At 47.5% G+C, this 19,704-nt stretch overlaps 2 non-coding genes across 2 annotated transcripts; both read right to left on the bottom strand.

Annotated features, from left to right (window-relative positions):
* Window positions 1-6,176: 6,176 nt before the first annotated feature.
* On the bottom strand, window positions 6,177-6,250 carry trnat-agu (transfer RNA threonine (anticodon AGU)). Its single transcript has one exon. It is a non-coding gene; the product is annotated as a tRNA-Thr (tRNA).
* Window positions 6,251-19,424: 13,174 nt separating this feature from the next.
* trnah-gug (transfer RNA histidin (anticodon GUG)) lies at window positions 19,425-19,496 on the bottom strand. The gene has a single exon. It is a non-coding gene; the product is annotated as a tRNA-His (tRNA).
* Window positions 19,497-19,704: the final 208 nt, after the last annotated feature.

The following is a 19,704-nucleotide window of genomic DNA, read 5'->3' as shown; positions in this document are numbered from 1 at the left end:
CTCGCAGTCATTGGAATCTGTTAAATATGGATTCTCGGTTCTTGCTTGTACATATACTTATGGATCGTTCAAATTAATGCACAAGACCACAGCACAGATAACCGATGCTTATGCATTTTTAAACAGAGACTGGTGTGTTATAGTTGCTAAGTTATTTTCACCGATTTCGTCTTTATTAACTTCCCTGCCGTATCACCATCATATTGCACATCACTGAATGTTTGTGGATTAATTCGGATTGCTCTTCACAAGACGTTCGCTACAAACGTGTCCGGATGAAGGTTCTTGGTACGAAACGTCGGCTATTTATTACATTCCATTAATACTGTCTGACCTGCTTAGTTCCTCCGGCTTTGTACCTGTGGTACTTGGATTTCCAGCATATGAAGAAACTCTTGTTCTTACATTAGTCCACGCAAGGAACATGAGCGTCATCCGTACCAGTGAGGCCTCTGTCCTTGACGCTCCAAGCACGTTTTCTACACAACGCAAGCCAAGAACGCCACCAACCTCCCAGTTGAGCAGCCACTGTCTATACCAGCAGCAGACATGAAAAGGACTCTGCAGAGAGTCAACCCCCATTAGGTGGCTGAGCCAGATAGTATTCCAGGCCGAGTACTCAGTGACTGCCGTCTTCAACATCTCATTCATCTAAGCTGATGCCTGAAGGTGGTTCAAAGTCAGCCGCAGACATAGCAGTACCAACAAACTCTGTACCTTCAGAGAGAAGCGGGTGCAGTTGCCAAGCATCATGAAGCTCTTTATTCGGCAGATAATGGCACATATCAAAAACTCCATTCCTGCCACACTGGGGAGTTGCCAATATGCTTACCGACAGAAACGCTCTACGACAGATGCCATAGCATTTGTCATGCACCTGGCCGTGGTACACAACTAAAAAACAAGGGCGAATGTCAGAATGCTGTTACTGGATTTCCCTTTGGCGTTCGGCACTACTTTATACAGACCTCGGTGAACAAACTCCTACTCCTTGGTCTAAATATATCACTGCGCCGCAGAGTGAAGAAGTTCTAAATAACAGAGCCCATGTGGTCAGGATGCACAACTGCTCCTCCCTACTCATCATCCTTAACATGGGCTCTCGCCAGGGCTGCATGCTATTGCTGTCCAATATGAGCGGAGATGATAGCACGGCCAAACGCCAGAGCAATCACAATGTCAAGATCTCTGATGACACGACAGTGATGGGGCTTATCAACAATTATGAGACGGCCTACAGAGTGGTACTGGATAAAGTCGAACTCTGGTGTCAGGCAAATAACTTTCCTTATGTCAACAAAACGAAGTAGATAATTACTGACTTCTGGAGAACACGCGCCGCTCACTCCCCTCTTTTCCTAGGCGGTACAAAAGCGGAGATTACAAACATCTTCAAACTTTAGTGCTGTAACCGTCCCTCGTTTTGATTTTGGTCCCTATTATACTTCATCTCATTCCACTGACTGTAATTTTGCCCTATAGTATGTCTGCCCTTCCTCACAACCTCACTATGCATTGCATCTCGTTATATACCAACAACTCCATCCTCAGCCCCAGTACTCCGGTTCGCATTCTCCGGCTTAAAAACCTCCCCAACTGCTCGGGAAAACCTGTGCTCAAGGTTATTGGTTCCCTTCCGGATTAGGTGTAACCCGTCCTTTTCATATGGGTCATACCTTTCCCAGAAGAGATCCTTGTGTCCTGCAAAAAATCCTCAGCCACGTATTCATCTGCCAAATTATCCTATTCGTATCCTCGCTGGCAGCAATTTCAAGGAAGCCTTGTCTTTCAGCTTTTTACCTAACTCCCGATATTCTCCATTCAGGACATCCCACCTTTTCCTAACTCTACCATTGGTGCAAAGTCTGCAGTCTGCTCCTCTAATTACAGAATCCCATATCACTACTGCATGTTTCTTTTTAGTCTCAGTGCCAGAGATCAGGTCGCTGATCTTCCATCTCCACACCCCAGCAGTATCCAAAGCGGTATACATATTATTGACAGGAATGGCCACAGGGGCACTCTGCACGGGCTGCCTATTTCCTTTCCCTCCGCTGACAGTCAATCAAGTAGCTGCTTGCTGCAACTCAAGGAAAGCTACATCCAGAAGTGTGGAAGGCTATCCAATAACGTTTCCATTCCCTTTACACGATCCATCCAGAGCTGCAGCTCGCTGCATTTAGTTCAGTTATCGTTGTCAGGGAGACAGGAGGTCTTCCGAGTTTCCCACATATCAGACAAGAAACATAACACTAACTCCGAGTCCATTCTCAGAACACCAGCCAAGGTAAAAGAAAATCTTACTCGAAACTTACTTAAAACCTCCGCCCGCCGAAATATCCCGAAAGCATCCGAGCTCTTTTTAAACTTCGCGCTACGCCACGATTTAACGACCTCTCGCGATGCCACCGCTGCAGACCAGAGTACGCGATTGTCCCTGATGTTCCGCTGCTACTGAAATCTTGCTGAATTTTATTTTCCAGAGGTACATCATCCAGAAGGATGATTGACAGCCATTCCCTTCTGCAGCATCTCCTTATCACGTATTGAACTATATTACCTTCCTATGCCTCACTAGAATCTGGTAAAGGTACACATCTCGTAATCACCATCCTGTAGGTTTTGCCCTTTAATTTATCACTAGCTCCCTGGACTTACTTTGCAGGACTGCGCCACGCTTGCTACCTATCTCATTGGTGCCAACGTGAACAAGGATCTTTGGCTGTTCACTGACCACCTGAAGAATGCTATGGACTCAATTCTTCTTCTTCCCGGGAAACTCGGCAGTAACATGCCACCTGAGAATCTTGTTGTCGTGCACAGAATCTTCTGTTGGATCCCCTAACCAATGTATCCTTTATCAATGTATCCCTATTCCGTTTCCTTTTCCTGACGGCCACCTATTTACCGATGTTCTGCAGCTTCTATATAACCATCTCCCTGAATCACCTCGATCAACCCACTCGACCTCCTGAACGATCCGGAGTTCATGCTGTTCGAGGTGCAGTTCCCAAGCAACGTCTGTAAATAGCTACATGCATAGTCTAGAATATTCGGAATCTCCAATATCCCACAAGAAGAGCATTCCACTGTTCAGCCTTTAATCCCCATTGTTCGAGCTCGACGATTGATTGGCGCTTGAGCAAAGCTTCATATCCCAACGCACATAATGGCCGCTTTGCTCAAGCCACAGACAACTATACTTTGGCTCTCGTCAAGAGCCTAATTGCGCAAATAATCGTGAATTCCGCAGGAAGTCCCAACTGCCCTGTCAGCTTTTTGAATCTGGCGCTTACTCTCCGCAAGAAACCGTGGCAAGTGCCGCAGAAATGTTAGCACCGGGATGCCCGCTTCATGGAACCACTAGGAAACGTCATTCCATTCAGAGGTATAAACTGGGATTTCATGAGTAAAGGTGAAGCATTGCAACTCAGAGACAGATGACCATAAGCGACAACTCATTGATTCTGTTACGAATTTTATTTTAGTCCTTGCGGAATATACAAGGAATCCCGAGTTGTTCCGTCAAGGTACTGGAAGCTGTTGCAGCCACTTTGCTTCCAGGGAAAACTGCTGACTGGATCTTTCTATGAACGGTACAAGTGCTGGGGATGATCTGCTTACGATGTCCTCTAACGGACAGGAAACCCACCCGGCCTTTTCTGATCAACGTGAAAAGTGGTGTTGCGTCAGCTAAGCTTCAGGCCGTCGATCTGTCAGTGAACCGTTATTTAGGAAATGGTGCTGCAGCTGGATGAGAAAGGAGGGAGCCGTTTTGTTTCTTCCTCTACGAACGTGTGAAAGAGAGAGTGCAAGTGAATAAGTGAATGTGTTATTCTTAAACTGCTATTTTCTCTTCAGTTTTAGGTTGCCGCACTAGTGACCATTACTGTCAGCTCTCTGGCGCAATGGCTGGTTTTTGCCTTCGACTGTTGAAGAATCAAATAATAAGTAAAATGGTTGTGGATTCGAATCAGAGCCGGAGAGGCAGTTTTCTTCGCATTTGGTACAATGATAAAAGCGGTCAGAATTCGATTTTCTGACCATGTCGCGTGATGGTGGAGAACCTAGCATTTTGGGACATGGAAGAAAAAAATCGAGTTAAATATTTTATTTTCATTTATTATCAAAACACCGACAGTATTGTGCAAAAGCCTCAGGTACACAAATATAGCAACCTTTGTACAGTACTGTAGTAACTTTATCTATCGTACTGTACTACTGCCGCCAAAAATAAGCAAATTTCATGAAATAAGTGACTGCTGATAAACCTGGTTCTGATATGCGTTTCTATTGTGGACTGAGAGCGAGAAATGGGCAGGGAGAGGGGAATCATGTTTGGGAAAAGAGGAAAGTAGAGGAGATGGAGCAGGAAGCACCCGAGAGCCATTCCAAAATGATCAATAAACCAATTGTTTAGAATTAAATGATCTTGCCGGGAGTCTCAGGACTGGGTGTGTCTGCACCCGCGCCACCCCCACCCCTACCCCACTGGCCCGTGGCATACCTTCTTTGCCAACTGTTCCTCAATCCTCCGTGGCGCTCCAAACTTACCATTCCCAACATCCTTTGTTTCCGCCAGATTTTCAAACTTCTTTCCCGCTCCACGTTACAATACTGTAGACTTAGGGTCTGCGCCTACTGCACGGCTGCGCATCAGCGCATACACACCCAAGATTAATTTTCTTGACGGCACATTATTGCATTTTTCCTCACCGCGTCGTCTCCGCTGAATTGATCGGGATAAATGCGGAGGGGATAAAGTATTTGATTATTCATAAGAAGGTGAAAAAACGTACTAAGAAAAATAAAGCGACATGATAACTGAATTGGTGGGCGTTAGGAGTTCGACAGACAATCTAATCAGCCGCAACAAAATTGAATATCAGAACCGGGTAATCTTCTTCCTGATGATCTTATCCGATGTATGAGTTTTCTGTAGTTTGGGAAATAATGTTACTATTCAACTCGGAATTTGTCACCTCAGAAACACACCACGTGCCCTATTTACCTGGCATCTAATCACCGATGTTAATCTTAATCAGCTTTTAGCTTCTAAATTAAAAACCCTGACTCAGAAGGCAATGGGGAAAAGAGTGCTGACGGAACAGACCCTGCTTAATCAGGCAACAACTTCATAGCAACTGTTTCAGCTAATATTAGAGGTTTGTCTTTGCAGATTAGAACAGCTTTAAATACCCCAGAGAGGCCTAAGTATAGAATTTCTAGAACCGTTGCCAACATGAGCGTTTTTATTTGCAACGTTAGGCCTCGAAAGCTAAGATTGCTTCATGTGCATGACACCCTGGAACAGCTGGGTGTACGTGTGCATAGGTTGTATGTGACAACATAGACAGGCGGCGTGATTTTACTCTTCGCATCCGCTGGAAATGTGAACAGTCAAGCCCAATGTCCCATGCGCAGACTGAGAATACTGTCGATAATTAGCGTCCTTCCTGGAAAGTCATTGCTTGCCATCCGGCAGTATGAAGAAGCAACTCTGTTCCACTGCTCGCTCCATGCTGCTTTAATGAAATATCGAATGGCTAGAAAATGGAAGATACATTAATTTTCAGGCACTTATCCGTGAGAATGTTTCACAGCATAGGCCGATGGAATAACGCTTTCATGATCAACGTGATCAACCGACCCACATCAGTGTGCAATGAATAAGAAACGTGATAGGATGGCTGAGGGGTCAGAGGGTGGGAATCGAACGTAGTTGGTGTAAAAGTATTTAATGTCTATATATCTTTTAGCTCCTTTCTGTAACGGCGATTCCCCGATTTCCCGAAATATGCAGCAAGCTCGTCGGGATTCGTTTCCAAAACCATTGAAACGCAGAGTGCTATCGTTTCTGATTAAGACCAGTATAATTTAACAATGCAGGGCACGACCGCGATATGACAATTGTCACCACAGTGCCCTACACGAACGAAGACTGTAAAAACACTATAACGAGGTAAGCAAACTAATCAGAACTGTCATGTATTTGAACCGTAGTCCTGTTTCTTGCTCCACAGACAGTACCAGACATACGAAATGTTCGAGGACATTTTTTTAATTTACTCTGTTCTTGTTCCATTCCTTGATGCCGCTTTGTTCTTTGTGATTACAGGTGCAGTATAATTTGTAACTTGACGATGTTCCCGAAAGACGCTTTCATCATAAATTAAAGGCTCCGCTGGGAGTCGAACCCAGGATCTCCTGTTTACTAGACAGGCGCTTTGACCAGTTAAGCCACGGAACCCTTACACAAATTTGCAGCTGTCATAAAGACATTTCACTTGCATTAACTTATCTTGTACACCTGCGACTGAGGGAAATGCATAGATCAGATAAAGGCTCGGAAGGTCGTTGTGCAACGAACAGGAGGCGTGAGCTCAAACGTATTAAAATATGTGCACAAACTGACAAAGTTATTATTACTTTAGCGCCTTAAGGTTATCTGTTTCTACTAACCCATCACTAAAAAATAACTGTAACACTTACCCAACAGGCTGGTATATGTCTCGGGGAAAGGAGATCCAGCCACTCACCAACACCACCTCCCGTACACGCAGGTGCTGTGAGAATCGAGTTTAAGCCGCGCGCACACACACAGTATGAAACTCACACCAGATACCGTTATGATACCGTTTAAAGATTTTACTAAAACTAAAAGAGTACTATGCAATACAGTATATATAAATGAAAAGAAAAAGTAAAAAGCGCCAACTTATCAGAGTTCAGTTAGTTTAGTTCACATCGTTGGAGCTCAACCATCGAACCACTCGACCCCTCGTCGCTTTCCTCTGACCTCCACGTCCTCGCACCTGGGACCACCCCCGGTGGTCGACCGAGCAGTGCAGCACACGTCCACCTTCCTCGGTGTCTTCTTCCCGACTCCCGGAAAAGACCGCGAAATCCCCCAAGCTCCCAGCCTCACAAGACAAAATAACATTCCCCATTGGTTAACAAATGAATACAATCCCCATATCAGCAAGTCTACAGCTAAACAACTGTGAGAGAAGCACTTATCAGACAAAGAAGCATTCCTACTCTTAACAACCCAAAGAAGCCATTTTGAGTAACATACACAGTACATTGTACATTCTCCCCCCCCCCCCACCAGCAAATGTCACGTTCTCATGACATTACCAGAGTTCCCCAAAGCTTCTTGCAACACACAAAGCCAAATCAAGGTGCAGAAAGCAGCGACGTAACTACCCAGAGCAGCAGAAATCACACTCGGTTTTCTTAGCACCACATACGTCAACCGCTCTGGGAGGCGCCTACTTCTGTGGGATCTCCGTACCCCTTCTGCCGACCCTTCCACCTCACTGGGCTCCCTCTTCACCTGCGAGCCCTCTGCCTCGGATACCCCATGTCTACCTGTCAGACCGTCACCCCCTCTCTCACGGGGTTCCCCCCTCACCTGAAAACCCTCTGGCTCACGTTCGGGATCCACCCTCTCTCCCTCCAACGCTGGCTGCCTCTCCATCTGACCCTCAGCACCTTCCCTCCTCTCACCCAACTCAGTATGGGAAGGGCCAGGAGCCTCCTCTCCTGGTACTGGAGCGCCAGCGAATGGGAACAGGGGCCACTCATCTGAGTCGTCATCTTCCGAATCGGCATCCATTCCCGTGTTAAGGACCCGTCTCGTCTCTTCCCCAGCGGCCTCTTCCCTCGCTCCGCGCCCTCCCAGAGTAATTGTACTAGGCGCAACCTCCCACTGTGGCTCCTTGACCACCTGCACTGCTTGACCCAGGGGCAGCAGTTGATTCCGATGGTACCTTGATAGGCCCATTCCCATCCTCAGGTTTCACCCGGTAAACTGGTAGATGCGGCATTTGCTCTCTATCACATAGGGGATGGCCGCCCATCGACCTGCCAACTTTTGCTTACCAGGGAGTCCCAAATTTCGTAAAAGGACCCAGTCGCCCGGCAATAATTGGGCAAACTTCACCTTTTGGTCATATCTCATCTTATTCCTCTGATTTTGTTTGATAGCCGCCGCCTCGGCCAACTCGTACACCCTCTTTAGCTCCCTCTTCATATCGGAGACATACTTTAGATAGTGCTTCCCGGGTAATTCACCCACTTCAGCCCCAAAACACAGGTCAATGGACAACCTCGCTTCCCGCCCGAACAGCAGATAGTAAGGCGAGTACCCTGTAGCATCATTACGAGTACAATTGTAACAGTGAACCAATTCTCCAAAATGGCAACTCCACTTATTTTTCTGCCCAATCTCCAGCGTCCCGAGCATATCCAACAGGGTCCTGTTGAATCTCTCAGGCTGAGGATCACCCTATGTGTGATAAGGGGTAGTCCTGGATTTCTCAACCCCAAGCATAGTCAGTAATTCATGGATAAGCCGGCTCTCAAAGTCCCGCCCCGATCACTATGGATTCGCCTGGGAAGGCCATAATGAACAAAATACTTCTCCCATCACACCTTCGCCACTGTCGTCGCCTCCTGATCCTTAGTGGGAAATACCTGAGCATAGCGAGTGTAATGATCGGTGATGACTAAGACATTCGCGGTGTTGTTGGTGTCAGGCTCAATCGACACGAAATCCATACATACCAGGTCCAGAGGCCCACACTCTGCAAGTGCGACAGTGGAGCCGCTGGGTCTTCCTCCGGATGCAACGACTGCATCACCTACAGTATTCTTCGACCTCCCCCCTCATCTGGGGCCAGTAGAACCTTACTCAAGTCTTTGAGTAATCTATAGGTCTTTTCCACCCCCAAGTGTCCGGAATCATCATGTAAGGCCTGGAGTACAGTCTGCCGATACTTCGTCGGCAGGACCAGTTGCCAACGGCGGGATTGGTCCGGAGGCGCCGTGACCCGGTACAAGACTTGGTTCTTTAATTTCAACCGAGACCACTCCTTCATTAACAGAGGCTCCTTCTCAGCTAACGCCACATCCCCCTTCTGTACCGCTCTCCACACAGTGCCAACACCCGGGTCATTTTGCTGAGTAGCTGCCACTTCCCCCGGACTTAGCTCCGGCAACTGTTTAGTCTGCAGTGTGGTCAGGTCACATTAAGCTAGGGGTATGGTGTCGTCAAAAACCCACAAATGGCCCACAGCTCTCTCCAGCCTTCCATTTCCCTCGGCCTTCACGGTGAAAGCAAACTGACACATAACCTTCACTCCAGGAGCAAGGACACTCTTCCACTCCTCGTCCTTCTTCTGTTCCCCCGGCTCCCGACGTGACAAAGCATCCGCATCGACATTCCTGCTTCCTGGGCGGTACTTCCTGGGCGGACCGACAAGGCCGCCAGCCACCGATGTCCTGTGGCATCCAGCTTAGCCGAAGTCAAAATATAAGTGAGCGGATTGTTATCCGTTCTCACCTCAAACTTGGCTCCGTACAGGTAATCGCCCAACTTGTCCACCACCGCCCACTTCAGCGCCAGGAACTCCAACTTGTGAGTGGGATAGTTTCTCTCAGAGGGCGACAAGCTTCGGCTGACAAATGCTACCGTTCTTAATGCTTTGCCATGCTCCTGGTACAGAACACCACCTAGACGCTCTCGGCTGGCATCCGTGTGCAGCACATATGGCTTCTGGGGATCGGCAAAAGCCAACACCGGGGCCCGGGTCAGCGCCCTTTTCAAAGATCGGAACGCCTCTTCACATCGATCATCCCATCTCGAGCCAAAAGGTTCCGCCGGGTTCCAGTATCATCCAGGGTCTTGCTTCCGGTCCCCCTTCCTTTTCTTTCCCACTGGGGGATATCCATACAACAGCTGCGTCAACGGGTGAAACATTTTGGCGTATCCTTTCACGAATTGGCGGTAATACCCACATAATCCGAAAAATGAGCGCAGAGCGCTCACGTTCTGGGGTCTCGGCCAGGTGGTTACGGCCTCTATCTTGGTTGGATCAGTAGCCACTCTCTCTTGCGAAATGATATGGCCAACGTAGCTGACCGACGACTTGTAGAACTGGCATTTGTCCAGGTAAAGCTTCAGCCCTTCCTCCTTAAGCCGGCTTAACACCTTTAACAGCCGCTCTTCATGTTCCTCCAAAGTCGATCCAAACACTGTCAAATCGTCCAAGTACACCAGCATCTCCAACAGATTCATATCCCACACAGTCCTCTCCATGAGACTCTGGAAAGTGGCTGGGGCCCCCGATATGCCTTGGGGCATTCGTTCGAGCTGAAAGAACCCCAGCGGGCAGATAAAGGCCGTCTTCTCTTTATCGCCCGCACTCATCGGGATCTGGTAATACCCACTTCTTAAGTCCAGCACACTGAACCACTTCGCTGCACTCGAGCAGGCCAACGCGTCCACGACCCTCGGGACGGTATATTGATCAAGGACAGTTCGCCAATTCAAAGTCCTATAGTCAACGCACATGCGCACCCTTCCATTCTTCTTCCGTGCTGCCACTATTGGGGACGCATAAGGACTTCGAGACTCAGCTATGATTCCGGCCTCCTTCAACTTGCACAAGTGCTGCCGCACATCGTCAACATCTGCTGGGGCCAACCGCCGGGATCTCTCTCGGTACGGGGTGTCCTCCATCACCCGGATGGTGGGGCGAGTGCTTTTGGAGCAGCCCACATCAAACTTGCCCAGAGAAAAACAGCTTCTATCTTCAGCATCTTCTCCACTAGCCTGCATTTCCAATCCGGCGACACAGGAGAATCCCCGAAGTTAAAGGCTTCAGCGGTCAGCTCCCTTCGATGCTCCGATCCCTCCCCGTTAGGGGTCCTCACTGGTGCGCTAGACATTACCGTCACCGCGAACAGATGTGCTTTTTCTTGCCATACTGTTCCTGACACTTACGGCTATACGCCTCGCATTTACCACCCCTGGTCTCTGCACTTCGGGCCTCACCAGCGCCCCCGCCCGAAACTCTCCCATTCAAGATCGGCCGGGGCGTCTACTAACAGGGCTTCGACCGTCGGCACTCCGGGGAATCTGGGGATCCCCATCACGAGTGCTACCTGCTCTGGACGGATCACCTTGGCCCTCGCCTGCGTACACCACACCGTCCCTCGTTTACACTCCGGGTCCAGCCCTTGGGGAGCAACTCCTTATTCGAATACCGCTCGAAACACTGGTTGCACCGAGAGGGTCTCCAGAAAGTCCCCCCCCCCTTTCTCCTTACAAGCTCCCAGGAGCCGTCGCACAACGGGGGAGTTAGTCCCCACCAGGAGGGCAGCACAACCGGTTTCCACCGGGTCAGGACATACCAACACCAACGTCTCAATAGCTTCGGACACTCCCACATCGCCCTCCGAGAACTCCAATCTCACCGATAGGTACCCATCGTACGGGTAATCACCCTCGCTCACACCCCAAATCTACAGGGCGTCAAATGGGGTTAAGGGCATGTGCTTTAAATATTTGTTGTAGAACGACCAGTACAATAAGGTCACCTGCGATCCCCTGTCAAGAACGGCTTTTGCGTAAACTCCCTCTATCCGTAGAGGCACACTGGCACGGGGTCCTACCAGCCCCTCCGGAATAGAGGCGTGGGCACCCGGTGGTCCCCTGGCTGATCTCTGGGAACGGGTTCCTCCAGAGGCTCCAGTCCGTTCCCTCTTTGAGCCTCTCCTAAGTTTCCCGACACCTCTCCCTTCTTAGTCACAGGAGGGCTTGCCGTCCACGGGACTCCTTGTCTCTCACAATCCCACCGAAAGTGTCCCTCCTCTCCACAGCTATAGCACACCCTTGGCTGCCCACAGTCCCGCCTGAAATGCCCCTCTTTCCCACAGTTAAAGCACACGCTGCCCGCTGCCCCTCCTCTCCCAGGACGGCACCCGCTCCCAACCCACAGCACGAGCTGCCCACGGGAGTGGGTACCCCCCCTGTCCTTGCCCTCCAGAGGGGGTCCCTACTCCTCTGGGGGTTTTCAGTCCTCCACTCAGCCACCACTTCCTGTATCGCTGAGGATTGCTCCCGGTGGTTCGAGCCCCTTTTCCGCCCCAACGCTCTCTCTTCCTTTCGCACCTCTCTAATCAGTTGCCCGAACGATGGAGGGGGGCCTTTCCTATAAGCCTGCCGGATAGTCCACGCCACCTTGTCCTCCTCTAGAGAGCCACTGAATATCTGACTCATCCTCACGCTAGCCACGTCAGGCGCCTTCACTACCCCCGGCGCTGCACCCCCGAGAGCATCCCCTCCATCCTAAATATGTACTCGGAGAGCTTTTCCCCTCTCCATTGTTGGCGTTGGAGCTCTGCTAAAAGCAGCCAGTGTTCCCCTGACAACCCAAACGCTCCCTCCAAAACTTCTATGCATTCCTCTACTGAAGCCCCAGGCTTTTCAGCTTTCAACTCCCGGACTGTTTTGGCTGCCGCACCCCACAAACTTCCCACCAATCGCTGCCTCTTCTCCTCCTCCGAGCCTGGCCACTCCTCTAACATCAAGGACGTATGCTCGATCCAGGTCTCATAGTTCACCTCCCCGTCCGGAGAAGACTTGGCTCCGGAGAACAACCCCAGGTTCAGCCATGGCCTCTCGGCCACCCGCACCAGGGAGTTAAGTGCGGCTGCCAGCTCCGAGGCTGCCCCACCTACCTGGGGGGCGGGGCCTAGTCACGCCTCCCTCCTCCGACCTCCCTTTACTACTGCCGGGCACCTCTCTGGGGTCCACCTCCAGCTCTAGCTCCTCCTCCGGTGTCTCCTCATCCTCATTCTCGGAGAGGGTGTGGAACCCCCACAGCCCCGCCTCCCCCTGAACTCTGACCGTCGCTGGCAGTTCCAACGTCATGACGTCAGCACTCGTACGAACCAACACCCAGCTAGACTCTACCTCTTTACCACACCGTCCAGCTACCAATTCTACCTGCCCAATACCTTTTACCAAACTTAAGCCCCGCACTGACGCGTCTCCCGAAACTCAAAAATCCACTCCACTCACTCCACAGGCATACTGCACCGGTACATCTTCCAACTCGCACCAGTTAACAATCTTATCTCTGTCCATCTCCGCTCTGCTGCCTGCGCGATTCCACAGCCCCTGACAATCCAATCCCAGAAGAGCACCCCACAAATGTAACACTTACCCAACAGGCTGGTATATGTCTCGGGGAAAAGGAGATCCAGCCACTCACCAACCCACCTCCCGTACACGCAGGTGCTGTGAGAATCAAGTTTAAGCCGCGGCACGCACACAGTATGAAACTCACACCAGATACCGTTATGATACCGTTTAAAGATTTTACTAAAACTAAAAGAGTACTATGCAATACAGTATATATAAATGAAAAGAAAAAAAGTAAAAGGCGCCAACTTATCAGAGTTCAGTTAGTTTAGTTCACATTGTTGGAGCTCAACCATCGAACTATTCGACCCCTCATCACTTCCCTCCGACCTCCACGTCCTCGCACCTGGGACCACCCCCGGTGGTCAACCGAGCAGTGCAGCACACGTCCACCTTCCTCGGCGTCTTCTTCCTGACTCCCGGAAAAGACCGCGAAATCCCCCAAGCTCCCAGCCTCACAAGACAAAATAACATTCCCCATTGGTTAACAAATGAAAACAATCCCCATATCAGCAAGTCTACAGCTAAACAACTGCGAGAGATACACTTATCAGACAAAGAAGCATTCCTACTCTTAACAAACCAAAGAAGCCATTTTGAGTAACATACACAGTACATTGTACATAACTATAAAGTTGCAATTATTCACTCGCTTTTGGGTATTGTCTGGTATTTGTATTGTGAGCGTGTACTGGGGGGTACACCGTATTTACACCAAAGTATTGCACTACTGGCGGGGCGACGGCTATTCACCCTAGGCGAACGGGGGTGCAATGGGGGCACGGAGGCTACACAAACATAACATAGCCTTGTTTGACTACTTTCTTTCTTTCTAAATCTTTTTATTAATATTAGTAATATGGACAGAATACAGATGATATATTGATAAAGAAATTACCAACATACACATTCCATTACATATGAAAAAAAACATACATAATAGTTACAATATAAATGAGTTTACCAAGACATAAGCCATAAGATATATGTATGGACATAGTAAATCTAAATATTTCATAATGTATAATATAAAAAAAACAGAAAAAAGAAAGAAAAAAACAAAAAAAAATTATATAATGCAAAACTAACTAATCTAATCTAATAACTATAACTAATAAGTAATATAAAAGAAAGAAAAACAAACAAAAGAGAAGGAGAAAAAAAAGTGGGCTGTTTATAATATCTCACAAAAATAAGTGATCCTCCCACTGTATTTAATGGGTTCTCTCAAACTATGTTATGTTTAAATTTAGAAAAAATTAGAAGTGGTACTTTTGAGACTTCTATTAAATTTGAAAAGTTATGGAGACCATTTATTCAACATTTTCATATGATGTAATATGACCCTGTGCCAAGTACATTTGATTTCCTAGCTTTTAGCTTATGTATTTTGAGAGGACCGGAAGTGACGGCATTGATGAATACTTATTTTTGTGAGATATTATAAACAGCCTTGTTTGACTACTGTCCTGATTGCAAAGCGCAAATTGCAGTCTCCAACTCTGAAACTTTGGATAGAAAGTTCCGTGGCACGTTATTATCACCGTAATTAATGCGCCACGAAATGTGTTTTTAAAGATGTTCAATGAATCGGATTTATTTTGTTTGCTTGCCTTAAACGGGGGGGAGGGGGTGGTGGGTGGAAGGGGGAAGTGCACGTTGACGGTTTAGGGAGATTGCACATGTCTGAGGATTGCTTTTGAGGTCTTTCAGCATGATTAATGAATAAAGGTGTCCACAATTGCTGATAACACGAAACTGGTTCGGTGTCAGTGTGTGCAGGGAGGATGGTGGTCGGAGACCTCGGGAGCAAATACGCAGGTTAAGCAGACAGAACACAGCTCTAGTACAACTTCACCTTGGTGTGAATACTGCTCTTCGTTTATTCCCAGATGTTGCTCGTTGAGCTGAAGATGTTCCCAGCTTTGCTGAGTAACTACTAGATGTCGCCCTTGGTCCCAACATCCTGCCGAATGACGCTACCCAGGTAGGGCAATCTGCTTGCGTCGGGTAAGTCGATGCCATGAGAGAAGACTGTACATTGAGATTCGTGGTCTCAGTCTTTCTCTGGCTGCTTGTGAGTCCACCTTGACCACCAAATGCACACAGGCAATGAGTTTTCTCTTGCATGTGCTGGTGTGTGTATGTGATAGTAATACGGGGTCATTACAAAGTTGAGATCTTCTGAAGTAGAGAATAGAGTCCACCTGATGTCCCTCTGCTTATTCTATCCTTCTTTACCTTATAAGCCAGTTAACCACCAGAGTGAACAACATCACCGACAGCACACAACGTTATCTGACCATTGACTTGTCTGCAAAGCTCAAATTGCAGTCTCTAACTGTGATACATTGGATAGAAAGTTTTGTAGCACGTTAGCGTCCTAGTCAATGTGCCACAAAGTATGTTTTTAAGGAGGATCAATAAATTGGATTTATTGCGTCGTTTGTCTTAAGCAGAAGGGAGATGGCTGAAGTGGGTGTTGATGGCTTAAGGAGGTTGCACATTTTGACTTCTCTGAAGATTGGTTATGTTCTTTCAACAGGATGAATGAACAAAAGTGTCCAAAGTTGCTGATGATACTAGTCTCGGTGTTAGTGTGTGCAGGGAGGATAGTGCTCGGAGATCTCATGAGCAAATACTCAGGTTAAGTGAAATGCGTTGCCTACAGATGGGTTATAAAGCGCACCATGTGGGAAAGGCGTAGCATTATTCAATTGGCGAGAGACAGAACGGCAAGACATCTTGCGTCAGGGAAAGAGAATCACATTTTGCGATGATAGTAATGAGTGTCAGATCAAAATGTCTGAATTTGTGGACGGTGCATACATGCATGGAGGAAGCGAGTTAGGACATTGTATCCACTAGGACCTCCTATCTAACGATGTTGCGGTCCAGTATTGAGCAATCTGTCCATGAATTACCGTCTATAATGTCCTGTTTCATTTATATAACCGCGTATCTTATTGATATAAACTTTTGTAAATTCAAGCATTGTTATGATTTCCCCCCCTCAGTCCCACGCAAAATTTAGCGGAGTTAGTTATTTCTGACTGTTGGTGTATCAGGCAGGATCTGTGGAAAGTAAGAGAATTGTGTTAAATTATAACGTCTCCTTTTGACAGTAGCAGTAAAATATTGTCCAGTCCGGTGGATACAGTTGCCCAGGGATGAATTCAAACTACGTTTCTTCGCAAGCGGCGGGCTTTCAGACTCACCATGCGACCTGACTTCTCGCTATCTCCAGGAACGGACTATAAGACGTGCGTCTTCATGGAGCGGTCCCGTTCATGACCCGGTTCTGACAGGGACGACCCTCTCTCCTGAGGCTTAGACTCTTCCATCATAGCAAACATCCTTTCCACATCCACTCTATCGATGCCTTTCAACATTCGATAGGCGTCAATTAGAACACCACTCATTCTTCTGAATGGCAGTGGACACAGGCCCAGAGCCATCAAACGCTCCTCACAAGACACGTCGTTTAATCCCGAATCATTTTCGTGAACGCCCCTTGAATCTTCTCCAATGCCAGTACATCCTTTCTTAGATAAGAGGCCCAAAACTGCTCATACTATTCCTTGCGAGGACTCGCCAGTGCTTTATAAAGCCTCACCATGACATCCCTGTTTTTTTAATCTTCTATTCCTTTGGACATAAATGCTAACAGCGCATTTTCCTTTTTCAGCACCGTCTCAAAGTGAAAAGTAACCTCAGGGAATCCTGCACAAGGACTCCCAAATCCCATTGCACCTCTGATTTTTGAATTTTCTCTCTAATTATTAAATTGTCTGCCGTTTGATTTCTTTCATGCACTGTCCAATCTGTCTAAGTCCTTTGTAGCCCCAGTACTTATTAAACACTATCTGGCCCTCCACCGATCTGCAAACCGTGGAACAAACCCATCAATTCCGTCATCCAAGTCATTGCATATAACATCAAAAGAAGAGTTACAACACAGAACCATATGCAACACTAATAGTCACCTGCAGGCGACCAGAAAATGCTCCTGGTATTCCCACTCTTTACTTCCAGCCAATCAGTCACTGTTTTATCCATATTAGTATCTTTACTGTAATGCCATGGGCACTTGTTAAACAACCTCATGTGTGGTATCTTACTACTATTAGGGGTCTGTATATAACTCTCATCAGCGTGTTTTGACCCTTGCAGTTCCTTAGCCCTATCCACAATGTTTCAATACCTTCCGACCCTATGTCACCTCTTTCTAATGATTTGATTTCAATTTTTACCAGTAGAGCCACGCCTATCACTATGCCTAGATCTGTCGCCCTTTCTATACAAAGTTTATCTTTGAACGTTAGGCTATCAGCTATAATCCTCTTTCACCTGTGATTCAGTGTTGCCAACATCATGCATGCCAGTCTGTAACTGTACAACAAGTTCACCTACCTTAAGGCGTTTATTGCTTGCACTCAACTATAACACCTCTGCCCTGTAATCGCACTTCTCAATTTTGTCCGCCTTTTAACTTGCAGCTCATCCTGAAAAAAGCAATTTCTCCCTATCATCAACCTCCCCTTGCTAGGAGTCTCAGAACACAGAGCTTCCGTTTATTAACCAACTACACCATCTTCAGCACTATCAATCCAGTTCCTATACCCCTGCCAAAATAGATTAAACCCTCCGAACAAATCTCCTATCAGCATTGTAGTCCTCTTCACCTTTCTGCTCTTCTGAGCCACTGCACCAGACACAGTGCCAGAAATCCTGTCACTGTTTCTCCCACCCCTCCTCCAGTGAGGTGGTCCCCTCATCAGTATCTAAAGTGGTATATATTACTAAGGGGAACGGCCGGAGGGGTACTCTGCACTGGCTGTGCATTTCCCTTCCTTCTCCTGACAGTCACCCAGTTACCTGTCTCCTTCAAACGAGGAGTAACTTCCTTCCTACAGTTCCTACCTATCACATCCTCATTCTCCTGTAAGAGACGAAGACTTTTGGACTGCAGCAACTGATAGTAAAGCAATAATAAATATAGAACAGACAAGAAGAAGAGACCTTAAAGTGGGTGTATTGGTGTGGGAGCAGTTCAGTCATGCCTGAGTGAAATTGAGTCAAGTTGTCCTCTCTGGTTCAAGAGCCTGATCTCTGAGCGGTAATGATTGTTCCAGAACTTATTGGTGTTGGTCGTAAGGCTCATTTATCTTCTTCTTGATGGAAGCAGAAAGGAGAGTACATGGCTTGTGTGGTGGTTCCTTGATGATGGATGCTACGTTCCCACGGCAGGTCTTCGTGTAGATGTGTTCAACGGTGGGGAGGACATTACCCCTGATGGACCGGGCCTTATTCGCTGATTTGATAGTATAATCCGTTCAAGGGTATTGTTGTTTTTCTACCAGTCCGCAATGCAAAAAGTCAATATACATCTATACATCACCACCACACATCTATATAAGTTTATCAAATTTCTAGATGATATACCGAATCTTCCCAAACTTCACAGAAGATAGAGGCGTTGCCATGCTTTCGTCCTACTGGCATTTACGTTCTGGGGCCTGGACAGGCCCACTGAAATGAAAACATGGAAGATCCCCTTCGCCTCTGATCCTCGGATGAACACTGGATCATGGACCGGCAGTTTCCTCCGCCTGAAGTAAATAATCATGTACTTGGTGGTGTTGTTATTCAGAGAAAGGTTGTTGTTCTGACACCACTCGGACAAATATTTAATCTCCCTGCTATATGCTGATTCATCACAAATTTGATTTGGCCAGCGGTGTCGTCAGAAAAACGACGGCTGGATATGGACAGAGCGAGAAAGGATAAATAAATACATATTATTTGATTTCCTTTACTTCAAACTACTGCCATCCACGCTGTGGCTAATTGGACCCAGTCAAGTCTAAGTTTTTTTTCAGTCTCCAAGACTGAACACTTCACATGAACAAAGATGAGGAACGGAATCAGTTATAATTTGGAAGAGAATGCAAAAAGGCTTTATCAGTCGGTGTTCACATCCTCCATATAACATTATCCAACTGTGCTCTCGAAAAACCGCGAGCAGAATCAGCTGCATCTGCACTATATCCTTCAATAAAACGAGTCATCGGCAGGTGAATATCAAGCATAGTTGCTGCGGGGAACGACACGTCTCATCCGGCAGTTCCGTGATCAGAGAGTGGAGTTCCTCCGCTGTTGCTGAAGCAATACGGCTCTTTCTACCTTTCATATTCTGCGATCTCCGGGACTGATCATTCCAATCTTGCTGATCTATCGAGGGAATTTATCACCGAATGCACCGACTGGTTCTGTGGGTATTAGTGAAGTGGCAATGTGGCCGGGGAAAAGCCACTAGTGACAGAGGAGACAGAACTTCCTGCGGGACGCGACGGATGGAAATTCAGCAAAAGGAAAGCGTTTGTTTTGCAGGCGTTGCAGGAAGTTAAATGCATAAACACACGTCTGCCGTGACTCGGATTCGAACCGAGGTTGCTGCGGCCACAACGCAGAGTACTAACCACTATACGATCACGGCCACACATCAGCTGTGCGGCTTCTGCTGTCAAAACCTCTGGTGCCGTTGTGACTCAGTCAATGGCTGTCACTGCCTTGCGGATCTTCTCCGAACACTACTGAACTACTCAGCAGACCAGCAGCTACAGGAGGCACAGTGTCTACGCTTCATGTACGCGACCCGCCCGCAGAACTGAATAAAAAAAAGACAAATGAAGTGTTTGAAGATG

The sequence above is a fragment of the Hypanus sabinus genome, chromosome 6, assembly GCF_030144855.1.
Source record: "Hypanus sabinus isolate sHypSab1 chromosome 6, sHypSab1.hap1, whole genome shotgun sequence".
NCBI classification, from domain to species: Eukaryota; Metazoa; Chordata; class Chondrichthyes; order Myliobatiformes; family Dasyatidae; genus Hypanus; species Hypanus sabinus.
This window is presented reverse-complemented; position numbering and strand designations above follow the sequence as displayed.